Source organism: Suricata suricatta, chromosome 17 (assembly GCF_006229205.1).
Source record: "Suricata suricatta isolate VVHF042 chromosome 17, meerkat_22Aug2017_6uvM2_HiC, whole genome shotgun sequence".
NCBI classification, from domain to species: domain Eukaryota; kingdom Metazoa; phylum Chordata; class Mammalia; order Carnivora; family Herpestidae; genus Suricata; species Suricata suricatta.
In genome coordinates this window covers 7,702,587-7,722,084 of record NC_043716.1, presented here as the reverse complement: position 1 = coordinate 7,722,084, position 19,498 = coordinate 7,702,587, and the positions used below count along the sequence as shown (strand labels likewise).

Sequence of the window (19,498 nt, the reverse complement as noted above, 5' to 3'; positions counted from 1 at the left end):
CTGGAAAAGTATGATGGTCCAAGAAGCTCTGGAAAATACACTTCAAGTAAAGAACCACACATTCTTTGGATGAGTGATAAAAGAAAGACTAAATATACCAATGGCCTTCCGATGCAGATTTTTTTAAGGTGTAAAGGATATGAAGCGAGCACCAGACCTTTGAGCCACTTTCAACCGAGTTAAAAAGGGACTTTAGGTGACTCAAGAGAGCAGTTGTAGCTGAGCTAATAGACAGCTATTTGCTAGAAGGCAGGAGTTGAGAGAGCGTGGTGGAGGGGAAGAGAAGTTGAGAGAACATACCCTCTATCGACCAGGCCTGTAATGGAGGCTACAGGCAGGAGTAGAGCCAAGGGGAAGCCATTGCCAAGATAATCGTTATCATTTGTGGACCCATTGGCTTGGCTGTCACCTGGTCTCTGCACACATCTTATTTATAAGAACAGCTCTGTACCGAGTTGTGTAGTATAACCCCTACCACATTCATATCCTCCCAGAGCCTCAGAATGTGACCTCATTTAGAAATACACCCTTTGTAAATTTGTATTTATTTAGGTAAGAAGAGGTCATACTGGGCTAGAGTGAGCCCCCAATCCAGGGCCTGGTGTCCTTATAAGAAGGCCTGTCAATACAGTCATCCCCAAGGGAGAACTCCATGTGACCATGGAAACCGACTGGATTGCCAGCAACCACCAGAATCTAGAAGAAGAAGGAATGATTCTTCTTCCCTAGAGTCCTAAGAGGGAGCCCGGCCCTATAGACACCTTATCTGCAAACTTCTGACCCCCACAACTGTGAGTGAATAACTTTCTGCTGCCTTAAGCCCCCTCAGTTCATGGTATGTTGTTACTACAGCCCTAGGAAACTAACACAAGCCTTATGTTTGGCAGTGGAGGAAGAAATCAGGCTGAAAATGTTGGGGCAAATGTGAATAAAAAGTAAATCTTCCCAATAAAAACTCCAACCAGCTTTTTATGAAACTAGACAACTTGATACTCAGGTTTCCACAGCAAAGCAACATTGCAGCAGCGGACAAGAAAACAATAAGGAAACGTGTGAGGGGGAGAATCTCGCCCTTAATAAATATACCACAAATTCTCTAAAATAATATGGTCCTGGTGCCTGAATAAGCAATACAGACAAGCGGTGGGATGGAGTAGAAAATCCAGCAATAAACTCCCCTTCATGCGGAAGTTTCATACCTGATGATTCTGTCACATCTGTTGTGTTGGTGGTGATCTTTTTTCTCTCAAAGACCTCCAGCTCAAAACATTTCTCTGACAGAAAATAGGGCTTGGGGGAAAGGCTAAGAGGAACGTTGGTTTCTGAAGACATTGGGAGAGCCACTGGCCTTTGAAGGTGGCTAATGTGTTGAACACATCATCCAGGAAAAGATGTCCTTCTTCTTCTGGAACATTACAGGGTCACAAGTGAGAGGCCAGCCCTGGGAATGACAGATAAATGTGAGGGGAGGGTGAAGCCAACCGCATGCCCAGGTAAAAGGGCATGAACTTCCTGGTCAGAAAGAAGGAGGTTTGCATCTGGAATAGGAGGGGTCCGAAGTCATCAAGACCATAGCCAAGGGGTAGACTGGTCTTGAAGCCCAGATGCAGACTCAATCAAGGCAAACATCAGATTTTCTTCTATGGCTGCCATAACATGAGGCAAGATGAGCAAACAGGAAATGGATACTAAGTAGGATTTACCCCTGGACTGTCCCCCCATGTGCCCAGGTTATTTCTCCACCAGGAGCCGTCACTGACCATCTGGGCTGGGCCTGGGTGGCTCCAAAACAGTGCTGAGGGGAATGACAGAGTTTGAGCTAAACAATGACAGACACCTGTGCTCTTTGGACCCCAAATGTCAGTTGAATGACTCTGGGAAGTGGAATAAGCATGTGTGTCTCGTCCCCACTTCTTTCAATGAAGCATTTATTATACATTCTGCAAGGCAAGAACGAGCGGAGGCTAATGTGGTCTTAACACTTTATTAAAAAAAAAAAGCCTGACATGTGCTTGGACAGGTGAGTCAGAACTAGAGAGGGAAAATCCCAGTGATTTTCAAATCCTTGTCTTAACTTTTTTCCATTTCCAAGTCAGTATTCTCAAGTGGTAACTTGAATTGAGAAGCATTGATGAATAGCACAGTTCGATGTGTCCAAACCTCAAATGGTGCCAAATGGAACATTCCCCCCAGGTTTCCTAAATACGTGATTCTGATTGATTTCATACATTTGGACTCAATGGACTTTTTAGGAGGGTGAAATTAATTGCTCTTAATAAAAGTTCAATTTATGATTGATTCTTGCCTAATTCGTGGAATAAGACTAATTTTTGGTCTTTCCTTTCCTTCTTTAGTAATCTTAAAAGGGATAAAGAGATAAGTGAGCAGCACGTTGACCCCTTCTTGGTTCTCTAACTACAAATGTCATGTCACTGACTTCTTTATTTATTCTCCTTTATTTACCAGATCCATAAAGGCTCCAAAGCTCTTTATTTTCTTGTTCAAACAAAAACAACAAATTCTCTACTCTCACACCCTCGTTTCGCTTAGGAATTTGCTTTAATCATAATTAAATTAAAGTTCTCTTCAACAACCAATGTTAGAAGGATTCCCAGCAAATAGTTTTGCAAAGCCTGTAATTTGGGTAGTAATGCAACCGTCTCATCACTGGGATTTGCAGCAATGACTACGTTTTAGCTCAACATCATACCTAAAAAGCATTTTAATGGGCTCAAAATGACCATAAATGCTATTTGCAAAGACCTGAAAATTGTGGATAATGATATTCTGTGCAGGAAATAATTCTCTTCAGCTAATCCCATACACTCTGTTCCTTTTGGCTGCTCAGGTTTTACATGATGCTGCTTAGAATTGTATCAGAGCTCATCGGGTCACAAACCAGTAACGTGGCTGCAATTCTTTGGTTCTTACTGGAAGACGTTTGACACCATCTTTTCAGCTAAGGCCAAGCAGAGAGTGGAGGCAGTTTTTTGACTAATTTGGAGCAAATTAGCCATATCATCAGCTTTCCCGTTGACTTAACTTTAACCATGAAGAGCGAAAAACTATGACCAGGCATAAAACAAATTGGTTCTTGAGCTTGGAGTCACCTTTCTGATGAGTCAACTGATTAGCTTAACTTTGTTGACCTGCATTTACCAGTTATTATTCTACCGGTCAATATGGTTGAGCTCATAGACTGTGCAAGTGTTCTGTGACATTTCTACCAGGCCTATTTTCTGTATAAAACTATCATAGTTAAGGCCAAATGAACTGGGTGTTCCAGACAATTCAGTGGGAAAAAAAAAATCCCTTGGTGTTCATGTCCCAGCCAGTTGCAGATGGCGGCAATCCTAGCCTGCTCCAGGGCTGACCACTACCAGTCACAGCCCAAGAGTGTCTTATGTGCCACAGTTGACCTCTACAGACTGATACGACCAATTATTTCAAGTGGGGTCCATTTGGTGTTTATGCAAAAATACCATTTTATTTAAAAAGTTCACAAGGGAAGTCTATGTGTTTGATGAAGGATGAGGGAGAAGAGTAGTGTGGAAGTCAGCCAAAAACCAGTTGGGTTGAAAGTTGAACTCTTAAGTCCTAAATTCTCACAAAGGTATGGAGTGAAGGCTTAGTCATCACTTACCTGCGTGTACAGATGACTTAATTCCCTGATTATTTTAGAGCCTCTTTAAGGCAGAGATTAAAGCCTACAAAGAGCTCTAGCCACAAGAAGTTACTAGTTAATTAGCTGATTAGAAAGTACATAGTTTTCTAATTTTTAGCTCATTTAATAGGATAAAGGCAACCCCCTTGATAAGCTTCATGACTGGTGAGCTAAAGGTAACCCTTCACCTCCTGTTGTCTATTCTCAGATTTTGGCCAACCCTCTGCTCAGAGAGAGCTATACAAGTCTATGGGCACTGCCGTGATTGGAAGATCTGTTTCCAGGAATCCCACCTGTCCGGAAGACACAGTGAGTTCCATCAAGTAACCATCTAGGGGGGCAGTGATAATAATGGGAGCAACACCATGACATTGATAAGATCAGCTAATCCAAGCAATCTGTTGCATCTCCCCTCCATTTCTCTGGGGAGTATAGTCTTTATTTCCCCATGATGTCTTTCTTAGGTGGTTTTGAATATGAAAAGTCCCTGTGGAAGTTACTAGGACTATTGAAAATACCGGATGCTCTCATTCCTCCCGACACCTGGTAAGATGGCATGCCCTTGGGTATGGCTGTGGGACTTGGTCTGAGCAGGGGGATACAAGTAGATATGATGTGGGTCACCTCTGTGTGGAAGTGTGAGGAGCCAGTGCATGTGTGATGCCAGGGTCCCCTTCCTCTGCCTCTTTAGCGACAATCGGTGCTGCCCTTGGTGGTTGCTCCATCACCTTGGGGCCCATTGTGGGTCATGACATGGAGTAGAGTCACCAGCCAACTTATCATGGACATGTAGACTGAGAGAGAAGAACTTTTTTTTGACATAAGTCTTTAAGATTTGGGATTCTTTGTTTCTGTGGCACAATCATGTATCCTAAGACAATCATCAGATTCAGCCCCACCATTGGGCAAATCAATGGGTAACAGGCTTGATGCACTGAACAAGCCATTCAACCCCAGCTTTGGGGGATCCACATATAATGCTTTGTATGTGAATAAGAGGGTTGTAGAGAATAATCATTTGAATAAAAGACTAGATCAACTCATAGAGTTTAAGACAGATGACTTGTGCTTGATACCTGCCAAAGGCTCACATGTATGGCCTAGTTTCAGAAGTTTTCTTTTTCTTTTCTTTTCTTTTCTTTTCTTTTCTTTTCTTTTCTTTTATTCTCTTCTCTTCTCTTCTCTTCTCTTCTCTTCTCTTCTCTTTTCTTTCCTTTCCTTTTCTTTTTTTTAAGTAAATTTATTCATTTTTGAGTGACAGAGACAGAGCATGAGCAGGTGAGGGGCAGAGAGAGAGGGAGACACAGAATCCGAAGTAGGCTCCAGGCTCTGAGCTGTCAGCACAGAACCCAACATGGGGCTCAAACTCATGGACCATGAGATTCTGACCTGAGCTGAGGTCAGATGCCCAACTGACTAAGTCACCCAGGCACCCCAGAAGTTTCTTTTCTTAACAAGTAATGTTCATTTTTGTCTCATGTGTATCTTCTGATACAACACTGTAGTCTAGTGTGTTTCTGGTGATATTTGTTCAAAGTCAATCATGCTTTATTCTCCATTCATCCACACTTACTTTCTCCTCCACTAAATTATTACATTCACATACCTGTACAGGCAGGATTAACATACTGACTCCAAAGGAGACCTGAGGTGAGATGCAGAGGGAGAATTTTTTGATTGTCTGGACAGCAAGATCAACACACTGAGTCCCGAGAAGTTTGAAGAAGATATTTATAGATGATGATGTTGTCCCTTAAGTCAACCATCAGTGACCATGTCAACATCAGGGGTGGGATATTGGTTGCAGTTTGGAGTGAATGCCCTTCCTGTACTGTGCTGGCTCATGTCCCAAGAAAATACATGGTTACTGTCCTCTGAGTCTTTATGGTTACAATCTAAAATAAGAGACCTAAAGATTTTAGGCCTTTGTAAATGTGCAGGGAGCAAAATGTAATCTGTGACCTGATCATAATGATGTGAACTTATTTCCATAAATCAACTGGAACCTAGAAGAGAAACATGTTAAAAAAAGAATGAAATTGTGAATGGCCCATGTCTGAATTTTAAATCCTAATGTTGCTAAGCTGTATGACCAGGAAGCAGAAAATATATAAAATATGGAAGCATCATAGGGTTTCGGTGGGTTGGCCAATGTTCTTTTTGTGAAATGATTCAAGTGTCTTTACTCGGGATGTCCAGTCCGTCTCTGTCATTTCAAATCTTCCTATTCCCCAAGCTCCCTGGGGACACTGGGAGCATGGGCGGATGTTCCACTAAAACTCATTCATTAAATATCTGAGGGTGGGGGTGGGCCTGCTAATCTGTCTGGTCCTCAAAGTTAGTGAGACACAGCTGGCGTTCGCCTTCCCGGACTCTGGTCCACATGCACCTCTTCCAACAACTCTGCGGTGTGTCTTTTGGAATGTGCATTTAGAGTAATGAATTTGGGTCATTAATATGTTGGGCATGTTCCATGGTTATAAAGTATGCCACAAGGGGAAAGTCGTTGCTGAGGACAGACATGTTTTATAGCAGCTGCTGATTTACAGGCTGGTAAAGCCAGTCTTTGCTTGCCCTTGAGGATAAGAAAGAGCAAGGAAGACAGGGTGTGAAATCACCCAGATCTGTCTTGATCTACCCTGATATGGGGGATGAGAACACAAAGACAGTGAGCCCCTCAGGTCTACATCTTCCCCTTTTCAGGTGTCTTCAGTCCAGCCATTCTATTCTAAGGTCTCAGTGCTCTTGTTAAGTGCCGAGAGTGGGATTTCCAGAGAGACACAGAACAAAAACAAAGGGCAAAAGATCAACATGGGAGATCGAAGAGGTCTGGAACCCACCAGGGAACCAAAAAAAAAAAAATCCTATTTGTGAACAATATAGGAGTAAGTGATCAAGAAAGGACATAATAAAATACAAAGTTTTAAAATGTTCTTTATTGGGGCACCTGGGTGGCTCAGTGGTTAAGGGTGCAACTCTTCGTTTTGGCTCAGGTTATGATCTCACAGTTCATGAGATTGAGCCCCCTTTCGGGCTCTGCACTGATGGCGTGGAATCTTCTTGCAATTCTCTCCCTCCCTTTCTGTCCGCTCATCTCCCTCTTGCGCCCTCTCTCTCAAAATAAATAAGCATCCCCCAAATCAAAAGTTTATTTAAAATGTTTATTTATGGACCTCCTGGGTGGCTCTGTTCATTGAATGTCTTACGTTGGCTCAGGTCATGATCTTACATTTTGTGAGTTCCAGCCCCGCATCGGGCTTTCTGCCATCAGTGCAGAGCCTGCTTCAGATCTTCTGTTCCCTTTCTCTCTGTTCCTCCCCTGCTCACACTCTCACTCTCAAAAATAAATAAAACATTTTAAAAAAAGTTTATTTGTTTGGAGAAAGACCATGCACGAGTTGGGGAAGGAGGTAGAGGGAAAGAGACAGAGAATCCCAATCTCCATACTGAGTGGAGCCCCACAAGGGGCTCCATCTCATGACTGAGATCATGACCTGAGCCAAACTCAAGAGTTGGCTGTTTAACCAACTGAGCCCCCCAGGCACCCCCAAAACATAAATTTTAATTTGAAAAGCTTTAATGTTAAAAACTTGGTGAGGGGTGTAAAGAAGACAACATGTCTTGTGTTTGCTTGACTAAAATTTTAGGCAGGTAGAAATAGCAGGTTTTATTTTGACAACAGAGCAAGCCAGGAACACTGGAACCAGCTGCCCAGGAAAAGTAGACGCTTCACAAGGAGTTAACTAGGGGCAAGTATTCACAAGTTAGCACAGGACACAGGTCATTAGCCCTCTACCCTCCATTCATGCCCCCTGCTTAGTGCGTGGCCAGGGGTCAGGAAACAGAATCAGACTGGCAGAGAGAATAGGTGTTTGAAAAGGACAGAGCTATGGGGATCATGGGACGTAATTCTTCAATGAAAGAAAGAACCAATATTTATTGATGACTTATTATGTGCTAGGCATGATTAACTTCCTTATATGTTTATTAATGTTTATAATAACCCTTTAAAATTGCTATCATTATCTTTATGTTACAGATGAAGAAATGGAACATGGAGATTAAGAGACTTATGTGAGGTCACGAAACAAATCCTTTCTCTACTCTACCCACATGTTGGGGTCTCAATTCTGTGGACATTGTCTACCTCCTTGCCCTTCCCTGGCCTTTTGAGGAAGTGAAGTTTCTGGAGCCTTTTCTTCTGGGTTCTATTAGTAAAATGCCTACATTTTCTTACCCCCAATAGTTAGACATAGCTAGAAAAATTTAGTTAAGACTAGAGAGTATAGGAACCCCTGGGTGGCTCAGTCAGTTAAACTTCCTACTTCAGGTGAGGTCATGATCTCATGGTTCGTGAGTTCGAGTCCCACATTGGACTCTGTGCTGACAGTGTGGAGCCTGCTTGGGATTCTTTCTCTCTCCTCTCTCTCTGCCCTTCCTCCGCTAGTGCTTTTTCACCCTCTCTCTCAAAATAAATAAAAACTTTAAAAAAAGACTGGAAAGTATAAAAATAACATTAATCTCTTTAATAATAGGAAAGTATAACATTAACATTAATAATCTCCTTATTAATATTAATCAACACTCCCACCTCTACTCTCGTCCCACAACCCAGGGATCACCATATTGCACCACTTCTGTTGAACTACATAAATAATTTTCTTAGATCTCTGTTTCTTGATTCAGCATCTTTAGAAAGTACCTATGGATTTTTCATTAAAAGAGGTTTTTCAAGGTTGAAACTGGTTGATGTGTAAGTGGAGTTCACTCTACAGTTGTCTCTAGTTTTGTATGTGCTTAAAAATGGTCATAGTTTACAGTTTTTAAAAAGCATCTAAACTTGTCACAAGCTAAACTACAATAATTCCCAAAATAAATGATCAGCAAATTTTAATAACCAAAAGAAGAAACTCTTTCTTACTCCCATGCCATCAAAATAGTCTCCTATATTGTTATCAAATTGCTTTATATTTTCATGTTGAGATTTTTCATACAACTTGAGTTTATTTTTGTGGATACGGTGTCAGGTACGTCTATCTACAAAATATTTATTGATTAGTTCATCTGTCCGCCACTTAATTCTAATATCCTCTGAATCATATAACAAAGTCTCATGAAGATTCAGGTCTATTTTGCCCTCTCTCTTTGGCTCCATTGATCTGTTTGTCTATCCCAACGCTAGCATTATAGTAAGTCTTAAATCTGTCAAGTTCTGTGTGTCTTTCTTTTTCCCCAAATTGTATTGTCTCTTCCTGGTCCATTACATTTTCACAAAATTTTGAAAATTTCATCTCCTTTATAAAACAAATTTCTATCGGAATTGATTTTTCTATTATATTTATAGGTTAGCTTAAGAATTGGCATCATCACAATATTGGATTTTCACCACTGTGTGAAGATCTGCTCTATTTTGCCATTTATTTAGCTGTTTCTTTGTGTCATCGTTTCTGTGGGAGAAATTCCTCAAAGTGGAGTTGCTTGGTCAAAGAATTTACTCACTTTAAATGTAAATAAATAATACTAAATTGCCCTCCACAGACACTGTAGCAATTTATCCTCTCATCCATTACCAGATGAAATTGTCCCCAAACATCTCACTTAAATGTACATAAGACTACCGTAGCAAATGCTACTGGTGCCAACAGTCATTTGCTCCTTTTACCATAGGAATAATAATTCTGTAATAGAAACTTTGATTGTAGCTGGAACTTTGGTCAGCTAGAATAAAGACAAATTCCCAGATTTCCTTGCAGCTTAGTCCCGTGTGATGAGATTCTGGTGAATGAGAAGTAAGTGGATGTGTTACATGGCAGTATCCAGGAAGCCCCCTTCATAGACATCTGGCTTGTGCCCTTGACTTTCTTCCTTCTTTTCCTAACCTCCTTACCTGGAACTGGAACACAATGTCTGGAGGTCTGGCCTTGATCCTAAACTTTGAGGAATGTGGAGAGTGGATCCCTAGGCTGGAAGGAGTCTAGTCCCCTAACGGTTTTGCGGTGCCACCCAACATGCCTTTGACTGCCTGTCTTCATGACTTTGCTTACCTGAGACATAAATACCCACTTGCCTCAGTCAAGCCTAGGGCAGTCCTGACAGGTGCAGAATTTAGCATCTCAAAGTGCTAAGTTGTAAGAGCAAACAACTTGACATATAGCATTAGCTTCAGTAGAGGGAGTGATGAAACTCACAGGAGCTGGTTATTGGAGGTGGAAATTTCGTAATCCATGGAAGGTAGCAGTAAACTGCTGCCTGCTACAGGTTGGAAGGCAGATCACAAGCTGAGGACACATTGTTAGAGAAAATCATCTGAAAATTTCAGAACAGGGGCCTTGGGTGGCTGCTTCTTGTGCTTTCAGCAAAGTTCTTTTGGAGAGAGATGAGCCCAGTCGGCCAACACTGATAGGGGGTGCCGGAGTCCAGCTCCAGCAGGTCCAGGGGTCACTGAAGGATGGACGGTGTCGCCACAACAGAAGAGAAATGAGAGAGCCACAAGTTTCTTTCTTGATCACCAAGCAGGCATCTCTGTTCTGTCTGCTTTGGTGTCTTTTTTTTATTGGTTAAACAATAATGTGACATCAGAAAATAGACATTTTTTTTTACAGTGGCTAATTCTTTGTGATAAGATGCTTTGGTCATCGAAAGTGTACAGAAACAAGTTTTACAGAAGTATTTTTGTAGAACCATCCCAATTTATTCTTGGCATCAGCCCCCAAGATTAAGAAAGTAACAAACCTATCTTATTTTGTACGGGTTGGTTTTTGGTCAATAATTATGATTTTGTTTTTAATTAACAAGTTATAACCGAGTCATGTAATGCACTTACAGTGAGGTTGAGTAAATTTTATGGCCAAGAGAATAACAAGATGTTTTTAGTAAAAAACAGGATACTATACATATTATTTAAGTTAGTAATGCTAAAATTAAAACATAGGTTAAATTGTGTACAGATAGGCTAGGAGTTATTTTGTTTGGCTCATTAACCATAAGAGAAAGAATGTTTGTTAACAAGTTGCTAGAGTAAGCCCTTTCTTTGATGTAAGCACAATGGAGGCCCTGTGTGTGTTGGCCTTGCACCTGGGTTTCTAGTTTTTTATCCATCCTTATATCTTAAGTCAGTACATGGGAGGGTATTTGTGGCTCCAATTAGCAAAGGTATATGCAGCAACTTATGTCCAGTCCTTGTCTGTTTCTTATCTCTAAGTTAGGCTTCTTTTCTCCAGGTCAGAGTTAATTGTAACTCTTATGTTCTTAGCCCTCCTTACGTCTTGGGTCTGCAAGGCTCATTAGAAGAGCCTTTTGGCAAACATCTGCAGAGCTTTGATTTAAAATCTCGTATGCAGGGGCAGGAATATGCTTTTTCTTATGGGGTAACTGTGTAGGGAATATCGGTCTGATTTGGAACATTGTGAGGCCGAATCATTAACAGTGGTCCCATTCCCAATATGAGCCAATAAGAGAAGGAGATACCAGTTTCACTTCATGGCAGGAGCTGTGCAAACATCTGCCATTTCTTCGCCATGACTGTGTCATCCAGCCAAGCTGATGCAGCTCCCAGCAAGAGGGGATGTGACTTTGTTAGTGAGGAGCCCTTGTCCTGCAGCCCACCCTGTTGTGTGATTTAGAGTCTTTGAAGGTCAACATGCCTACTGCCTCTGGAGCTCAGACAGAAGCACTCACACAGGATACCTATGAAATACAGCTTCAGCTGGTCTCCCACGGGAAGACCACGAGTCTCATGGCAAAGAGGGAAGCAAGGTGGTCCTTTCCACTAGCCCAGGACAAGATCGTTGACTGTGGTCACTCACATGTGAAACTGACTGAAAGCAAGTACTCCAAGCCCTACTATGTTTTCAAGATAATAGTATTGCAAAGGATCTTGATTCTGATGTGCAGAAATTGAGACTATTAACACTCTAATGACCCCTGGGTTCCTGAGCTTGCATTAGGAAAAAGTGCTCTGGAAACCTGAATGGGCCCCGAGCAGATCATACTTTCCGATGCAATTGGCTCTCTGGATGTACCCTTGGGTGACTGTGTTCAAGAACCATTCAGGGGTCAGGGGCTGTGAATGAAACCAGATGAGGGGGTTCCTGCTAGAGTCGAACACCAGGAAAGTTCTCCAGCCAAGGAATGCTCTCTACTTCAGGATGAGAAATATACATGGTTTGTGTCCAGCAGGGTTGATCTTGCCTTAACCAGAGACTGCTTGTGTCATCCCATTCTGCTGGTGACACATGTGCCGAGTGGCACATTTCACTTCGGTTACCCTGATCTTTCTCTATCACGGTGTACTGATAGCTAACTCATCTCTAAATATGCAAGTTGCCAGATCATAAGAAGTAGGACCTAGAGACAGACATAGGGGAACAAAGATTCTGAATTTTGAGTGAGGAGGTAGAAAATAGTTGACCATTTGGATTTACTCCCTGGGGAGGGGCACAAATGGGTCCCATGCCTAAGGTATGTTTCCGTGATTTTCTCAGTCAAATAAATAATTTGAGTTGACCAGCCCAAAATGGTTGACCGTGGCAGAGAACTCATGTTTCTAGTCTCCCTTTCTTCCTTAGAAAGAAACCCCCAGATTTTTTGTTGAGTCTTCATCCACCAGTTTTCCTTACATTTAAGTAGGCAAACATGTTTGAATTCTGGCCAATAATATGTGTGTGAGGTTCCTTCTAAACAATGTCTTCAAGAGATTGATGAATGCGACTTTTGCCCCTTTTCTTTTTCTTTGCTTCTTCCACATTGACACCTAGAACTCAGACATGATGGTTGGGTTCTGGGTCTTTATCTTTGATCATGAGAACAAGGTCCCATCATAGAACCTGTGAGTTGAGAATAACACAGGTCCCTGTTGACTCTGGAACTCCCTCAGTGGCCTGCTTACCTTGTTTACAGAAGGGATAAATAGATCTCTAAGTTATTTACACCACTCTCATGTTGAGTTATCTTTGTCACTTGCAGCCAACCTAATCCTAATTTCCACACTTCCTAAGTAGCCCCTAACTATGCAGGAGGTGAGTAGTGGGGAGGAAGAGAGAGAAGAGAGAAGAGACAGGGAAACTGGAGTTTTACTAAGGAGTAATTTAATTTGTACGTGACTCTCCTCATTCCCTTAATTAAATCCAGAAACCCTAAAGCAGAAACACACAAACCATATTTTTATTCTGTGCAACAAAGTCTGCCAACATAGAATTAGTGCTCTGGGGCACCCAAGGCCAACTGCTCCATGGAGGCTCGCCCTAGAGAAGCGAGAAATGCAGCGACATGGCAAGTTAGGACATCCGACTCCAGTGTCGTGTTCATTCAGCCTGTGGGGCCATTGGGTGGGCTGGAAGTCATTTTCTCCAGATGGTGCCTCGTGTTTCAAAGGCACATTTTGAAGCCTCAGCGACTGATCAAAAAGACTACTGAATATTGTTCTCTGTGTGTGATAACTCTAGTGGGATGTACAGCTGCAGGAAGTGGCTGTGGTGGCTTCTGAAGTTGGTCTTACAATTTCCCTTCTGGGGCTCTTTCTCTCTTCCTCTTTTTAAAATTGCTACCTCATTCCTTCCTCCTCCCTTGTATCCCCACCCCTCCACACACACACACACACACACACACACACACACGCATGCATGCATGCACGTGGACACTTGCTTGTACACATGCACAGGAGTTCTCCCTCCAACCGGAAGCTCGCTCTGGCCCTGGTTTGCCCCCAGTGCATTGATATCCCCTTGGCAGTAAGATTTGGAACTTCTTGCTGACCACTGTTTGGGCTGTTGCCAGCTCTCCCCATCACTGGCCCCATGAGTGACTGCGAGTTAAGTGTGTAAGGTCAAGAAAACCAAAAGCATGCGAATAGCCAGCATGTTTGCCTAGGTCTGGTCTCTCTACATGAGCTAAGTGGCCATCCAGTATAATAAGAAACTGAACTCAACCGCCTTGATGAACCCAACCAGAGAAGGGAGTGAGGTAGGTTTCTGAACAATGAATCCAGTATCATTAGACCATTTCAACGGTTTCTCTGAATGTTCTTTGCATCTGCACACAAGCCCTGATTCTCCAATCCCAATGCTTCTTGGCTTTGATGCGAAAGGTAGTGAAGAAGGAATTCAGTTGAGAACACACAAAATTTCCCATCATCCTCACATTCAGTGCCCAGATTGCTATGAGACCTTCCCAAGTAAGGAATTTTCCAACATCACCTCTCTTTTGGTCAGTCTTCAGTTCTGCTGAATTGGTCTTTATAAAATCATATATATGATCAAGTGATTCCCTTACAAGAATCCTTCTGCCCCCCCCCACATATCCAGCAACCACTTAAGCCCTGAACCCCACCTAATTTTTCACACATACCTTCACCCACACCTTATAAAAGACATGCAGTCACATTGAACTCCTTGTCTCTCCTATAATATACTCTTTCACAGTCCCTTCCTGTAAAATGCTTAGAATGATTAACATATCCAAAGTCACACAGTTTGGAAGAGATGGAGTTGGGGTTCAAGTACAAGTAATGATCACAGATTATGTGCACTCTTCCATTGGGCTATCCATTGTGTTAATCAATTAAATATGGATGTACGAATTGCTCCCAATGATTTGATGTCATAAACAAAGCTGCAATAAACATTAGTTACTCAATTTCTTTCCTCCATGATTTCCTTGGAATAAATGCCTACACATGGGATTACCAAACCCAACAATGCAGTCATTCTGATAAGGCCATTTTCTAATACATTTTTAAATCTTTTTTATTTTGACTACAGAAAATAGAATATCATGCTTTTGATTTATATTTCTTTGGATACTAGACAAATTTAGCTTTTTCTCCTTCTGTGATTTGCACTTTTGCATATTTTGCCCATTTTGTTTCCCAGTATTAGTGGTCTTTGGTTTGTGGACTCTATATATTAAGGGTACCTGTCCTTTGTCTGTAATATATGTCACAGCATACTTATGACAGATGTGGCTTGTCTTCTCATTTTGTTAAGCTTTTCTTTAAAATTTTACCCTTGACTAAAACAAGAACTATTTAGACTGATTGACTGTCAACAGACTGTAAACAGAGTGCTTCTACTGGCCTCAATTCTTATTTGATGGCCAAATCATTTATATTTCACAGAAGGGGACACATTAATACATGTGATTCCACATTCAATTCCTTGCAGTTAGCAGACTTACTGGATCAACTCCCTTCTATCAAGGAGGTATTGATTCCCACATTCTCTGGTTCTCTAATATCAAGCCTACTGATTAGATAAACTACTTTGCCCAGCATACTCTTCTGTAAGTTTCTTATCATTTCCAGGTCACCTAAACTTTTTTCTTGAGTGAATCACTATTTATTTACTTATCCAAAGACATTTGAGTACCTGCTATGTGCTAGACATTGTTCAGTAAACAAAATAGACAAAAATCCTTCTCCTCGTGGAATTACATCTTGGTGGGTTACATTACTATTGATAATAATAAATAAACAGAATAGGGGCACCTAGGGGCTCAGTTGATTGAGTGTCCAACTCTTGATTTCAGTTCAGGTCATGATCCCAGAGTCATGGGATTGAGCTTCATATTGGGTTGTATGCTAAGTGTGGAGCATGCTTATGATTCTCTCTTTCTCTCCTTTTGCCCCTCTCCCCTGCTGGCACTCATGCTCCCTCTCTCTAAAAATAAAAGTAATTATAATAAGCATAATAAATACATAAATTTTATAGGCAATTAAGAGGCAGTAAAAAGTATAGAGAAATAAAAGCTGTGTAAGGGGGCTAGAGAATAAAGGTATATAGGCATGAATTGAAATATTAACGGAGTTGAATATATTAATAGCCAAAGACTTGAAGAAGAGAGAGTTAGTCATATAACTAAATATCTAAGGGAAGAAAGTTCTGGGTTGGAGAAGTGGCTGATGAAATGGCTTTATGGTGAAAATATACCTGGTTGTTTGAGTATGTGCTAGAAGAGAGAGAACAAGTTGGGAAGTAGTAGATTTGAGAGGGGCTCATTTGGTTGGGCGTCTGCCTTCAGCGCAGGTCATGATCTCATGGGTCGTGGGTTCGAGCCCCACATTAGGCTCTATGTGGACAGTTCTAGAGCCTGGAGACTGCTTCAGATTCTGTGTCTCCCTCTTTCTCTTCTCTTCCCCTGCTCATGCTCTCTCTCAAAAATAAATAAATACTAATTTTTAAAAAGGACACTAACAGAGGGTCAGATACTAGGAGACTTGTAGGCCATTGAAATGGGTGTGCTTTGTGCCTCAGAGAAGAGACACTATCTGACTTGCCCTTCAACAGAATCACTCCAGTTTCTGAAGTTGAACATCGACTTCAGAGGGCACAAGTGTAGAAGGTTCATGTGGGAATCCCATTGCACAATGAGGTTAGCTGGGGCCACAGTACTGGTAATGGAGGCGGTGAAAGCGGTCAGGTTTTGGATGTGCCCCGACCACGGGAAGAGCCAAGAGCATTTCTTGGTATATTACACGTAAGAAAACATTCTTCCAAGATTGCAGTTGTCCACACTCACTTCCCATACCTGCCTTCTTTTTCTCTTACATTCTGGGAGCTGCTGTCTGGATAAGAGCAGACAAGGTTGGGAGTTGTCTCAGAAACCAGTATTCATGGGGTAAAATGAAAGCTTCTCCATTTTCCAGATGGTTTATTCCTTGGATCTGAGTCCAGAACCTAGAGAGAGAGAGGAAGAAGGCATATTCTTAACTTTTAGACGGGGTCTTTTATTACAGTGAGAAAACATTAGCATGACCTGGGGGGACCACTGTTTGTGCTTTCTCAAGTCTTAGGGTCCAGGGGTACAGAGATAGGCTGTCCTTAAATGCTGAGTTTTCATGTGGCAGGTTTCATTGTGCACGTGCTTTGTAGGTCCATGTGAATTTCAGCAGCAAGTCCGAAAAGGTCGAAACAGAGGCTGCTACCAATGATCTTAACTATTTTTTCCTCCAACTCATCAGCTTTTCTTACTTTTTCTTGTGAAGTAGAACACTTAAACTTTCCACAGTAAACCATTCAGATCCAACCAAAACTTAAAAGCACATCAATAGACACTCTCAAAGTCACAGAGGCTGTGTCCTCATTTGCTGCACGTGGGGCTACTGTTCAAATTTCCAAGTGCACATGGGTCCTAAGGGATTATAACCCTGCCTTTATTAAGATAGTATTTGGATAACAAACCCATTTTCCTACCTTACCGAGTGATGCAGGATCCATATTGTCTTAAAGATTTTGTTCTGGAATAATTGTGGACTTACAGACAAGTCGTAAACATCGTGCAGACAGTTTCTATCACCCAGTTTCCATCACTGTTGACACATCACAATGCCATGGTGTATTTGCTCAAACTAAGAATTGTTAACGTTATTTTCGTACACTACTATTTGTACGTTGCTATTTTTTAATTAAAAAATTTTTTAAGTTAATTTATTTATTTTGAGAGAGAGAGAGATAAAGAGTGTGAGAGGGGAGGGGCATAGAGAAAGAGAGAGGGGGAGAGAGAATCCCAAACAGGCTCCACACCACCATCACAGAGCCAGACATGGGGCTCAAACTCAGAACCATGAGATCATGATCCAAGCCAAAACCAAGAGTAAGATGTTTCATCAACAGAGCCAGCCAGGAACTCCTGAACATTGCTAGTAAGTAAACTCCAGGCTTTATTCAGATTTCACTAATGTTGCCATTCATGTCCCTTTTCTGTCCCAGGATCCAATCCAAAAGATGTCACTGTCTCCTAGTCTCCCCTGATTTGCCAGTTTCTCAGTCCTTTGTTTTTTGGGACCTTGACAGTTTTGAGGAGGACTGATCAGGCATTTTGTAGAATGTGTCTCAATTTGGGTTTGATGTTTTTCTCCTGATGGGACTAGGGGGTAGGATTTTGGGAAAGAATACTGCAGAGGAGAAGTGCGTGTCTCATCACAGCCCCTCAGGACCCAGCTAACATCAATACCTCTTATCACTGGTGATATTGACTCTGATCATTTGGCGAAGGCAGTGCTTGCTGGCTTTCTCCACCTGAGCATTAGGATTTCCCCCTTTCTACACACTGTTCTTTGAATGTGAGCCTACCCAAAGTCCAGCCCATACTCAAACGCAGTGGGTGCAGAGGGGGATACTCTTTTTGAAATTAGGTGACTATTTTCTTTTTTTAATGTTTATTTTTGAGAGACAGAGACGGAGACAGAGAGACAGAGACACAGAATCTGAAGCAAGTTCCAGGCTCCGAGCTGTCAGCACAGAGCCTGACGTGGGACTTGAACCCATGAACCGTGAGATCATGACCTGAGCCAAAGTCAGACCCTTAACTGACTGAGCCACAAAGGCACTCCTGGAGGGGGGTACTTTTTAATTTAAGCTGGAAATTTAAATATTTTTTAAGAAAAAAATGGAGCATTCAAAGAAGGAAATAAATGTACCTCTTCTGACTTTCAGGTTTGCTACCATAACCATAGAGGTGACTCTGAACACAGTCTCCCTTCCTTTCTCTCTTTACAATCTAGCCTGATTTAATCCCCCAGGAAGAATTTCCCAATGAACTCCACCCCTCCCTGAGAAACTCCTTTTAAATAATTCTGCATTGCAATAATTTGTACCTTTCTTTCCTTGGCTGTATGAAAAGTGAGTGAGGACTAAATCTTGGTTAACTGAATACAAAGATGAATGTCTTTCATGAATTTCTCCTTTCATTTCTCTCCTTCCTCCTCACCATAACTGAGGTTGTAACTAGCACTCAGTAAATGCTTTTTATCAAACTGGATCGACCAGTGATGGAAGAGCTTCTAAATAATCCACAATTCTCTCATCAAACTGTCAGGCCCAATAAGTGCCAATAAAATTGTGAAGAGGAATTCAATTCCATGGCAGAGTCCCAATGACATTTTCTCACAAAGATTCATAATCATCATCATCATCCCTAGAAGCCTTGGCTATTCATTTCCTATTGTTCTTTGTAGAAGGGCTGTTAGCTCTGGGTTTTGCTTTGTTTGGTTTTGTTTTTTTCGAAAACAAAGAATAATGCACTGCGACTTTTGAGAAAAGCATGGAGTTAATGAAATGTTACCAAAAGGGATAGAAATGAGGAACTACAAAGGACAAATTAAATTCTGCCCTTTTATAGCTTTGAGAGTGCCAAGCTCCATATTTTAATAAGCACAAACTATCCTTTGTCATGTCCAGAAGGAGAGAAGCCCATGGAGGAAGGATAACAAAGCAATTCTTGTGGCAGCGTTAAATTCTCTCTCTCTTGAAAAAGAAAGCCGTGATCCTTGTAAAAAATATTAGAAAATGTATATATGAGCAAAGAGGAAAATTTCTGTAATCTTGGACAAATGACAAAGAGGGGAAATCTTATATTGTTGTAGATTTGGGTGGTCTCTTTTTTTGTTGTCTAAAATGGCCTTAACAGAAAGAGGGACTTATCCAAGGAGAAGAGGGAAGTGGCTCCAGGAAATTTATTACCAAACTATGTGACGTTAGCTGAGGAGATACCCCTTCTGTAGCCTGCACGACTCGCCACATCCTGAGAGCACATCGCCATGCCTTGCAAGGGAATTTGGGAGAAAGCAGAAGTAACGGTGTGGCTCAAATGGTCATCTCAATAAGAACTGTCAGCACCTTTTTCTTTTTTTTTCTTTCTTTTACTAACCTTTTCTGTTTTCTTTGACCTCAGTTGGGTGGGGAGAAGCTACTTCTCATTTGCTGAGATAGAACCTGAGCATCGCTGAAGATACGAGGCTGAGTTTCTCTCTAATGTGTAATGTGGGCAATGAGGTGGCTAGACATTATTTTGAGATTAGCCCAGAAAATAACAATGGTGCAATCAATGCAAGGGACAGCA

The 19,498-nt window shown here is 41.6% G+C and overlaps 1 long non-coding RNA gene across 1 annotated transcript in view; it reads left to right on the top strand.

Annotated features, from left to right (window-relative positions):
- The first annotated feature begins 738 nt into the window (after positions 1-738).
- Positions 739-19,498, top strand: part of LOC115281453 — a 55,133-nt gene continuing 36,373 nt past the window's right edge. Inside the window, exons 1-3 of the long non-coding RNA XR_003904320.1 lie at positions 739-791; positions 3,873-3,973; positions 4,129-4,210. This is a non-coding gene — a long non-coding RNA (uncharacterized LOC115281453). The remainder of the gene's footprint in view (positions 792-3,872; positions 3,974-4,128; positions 4,211-19,498) is intronic.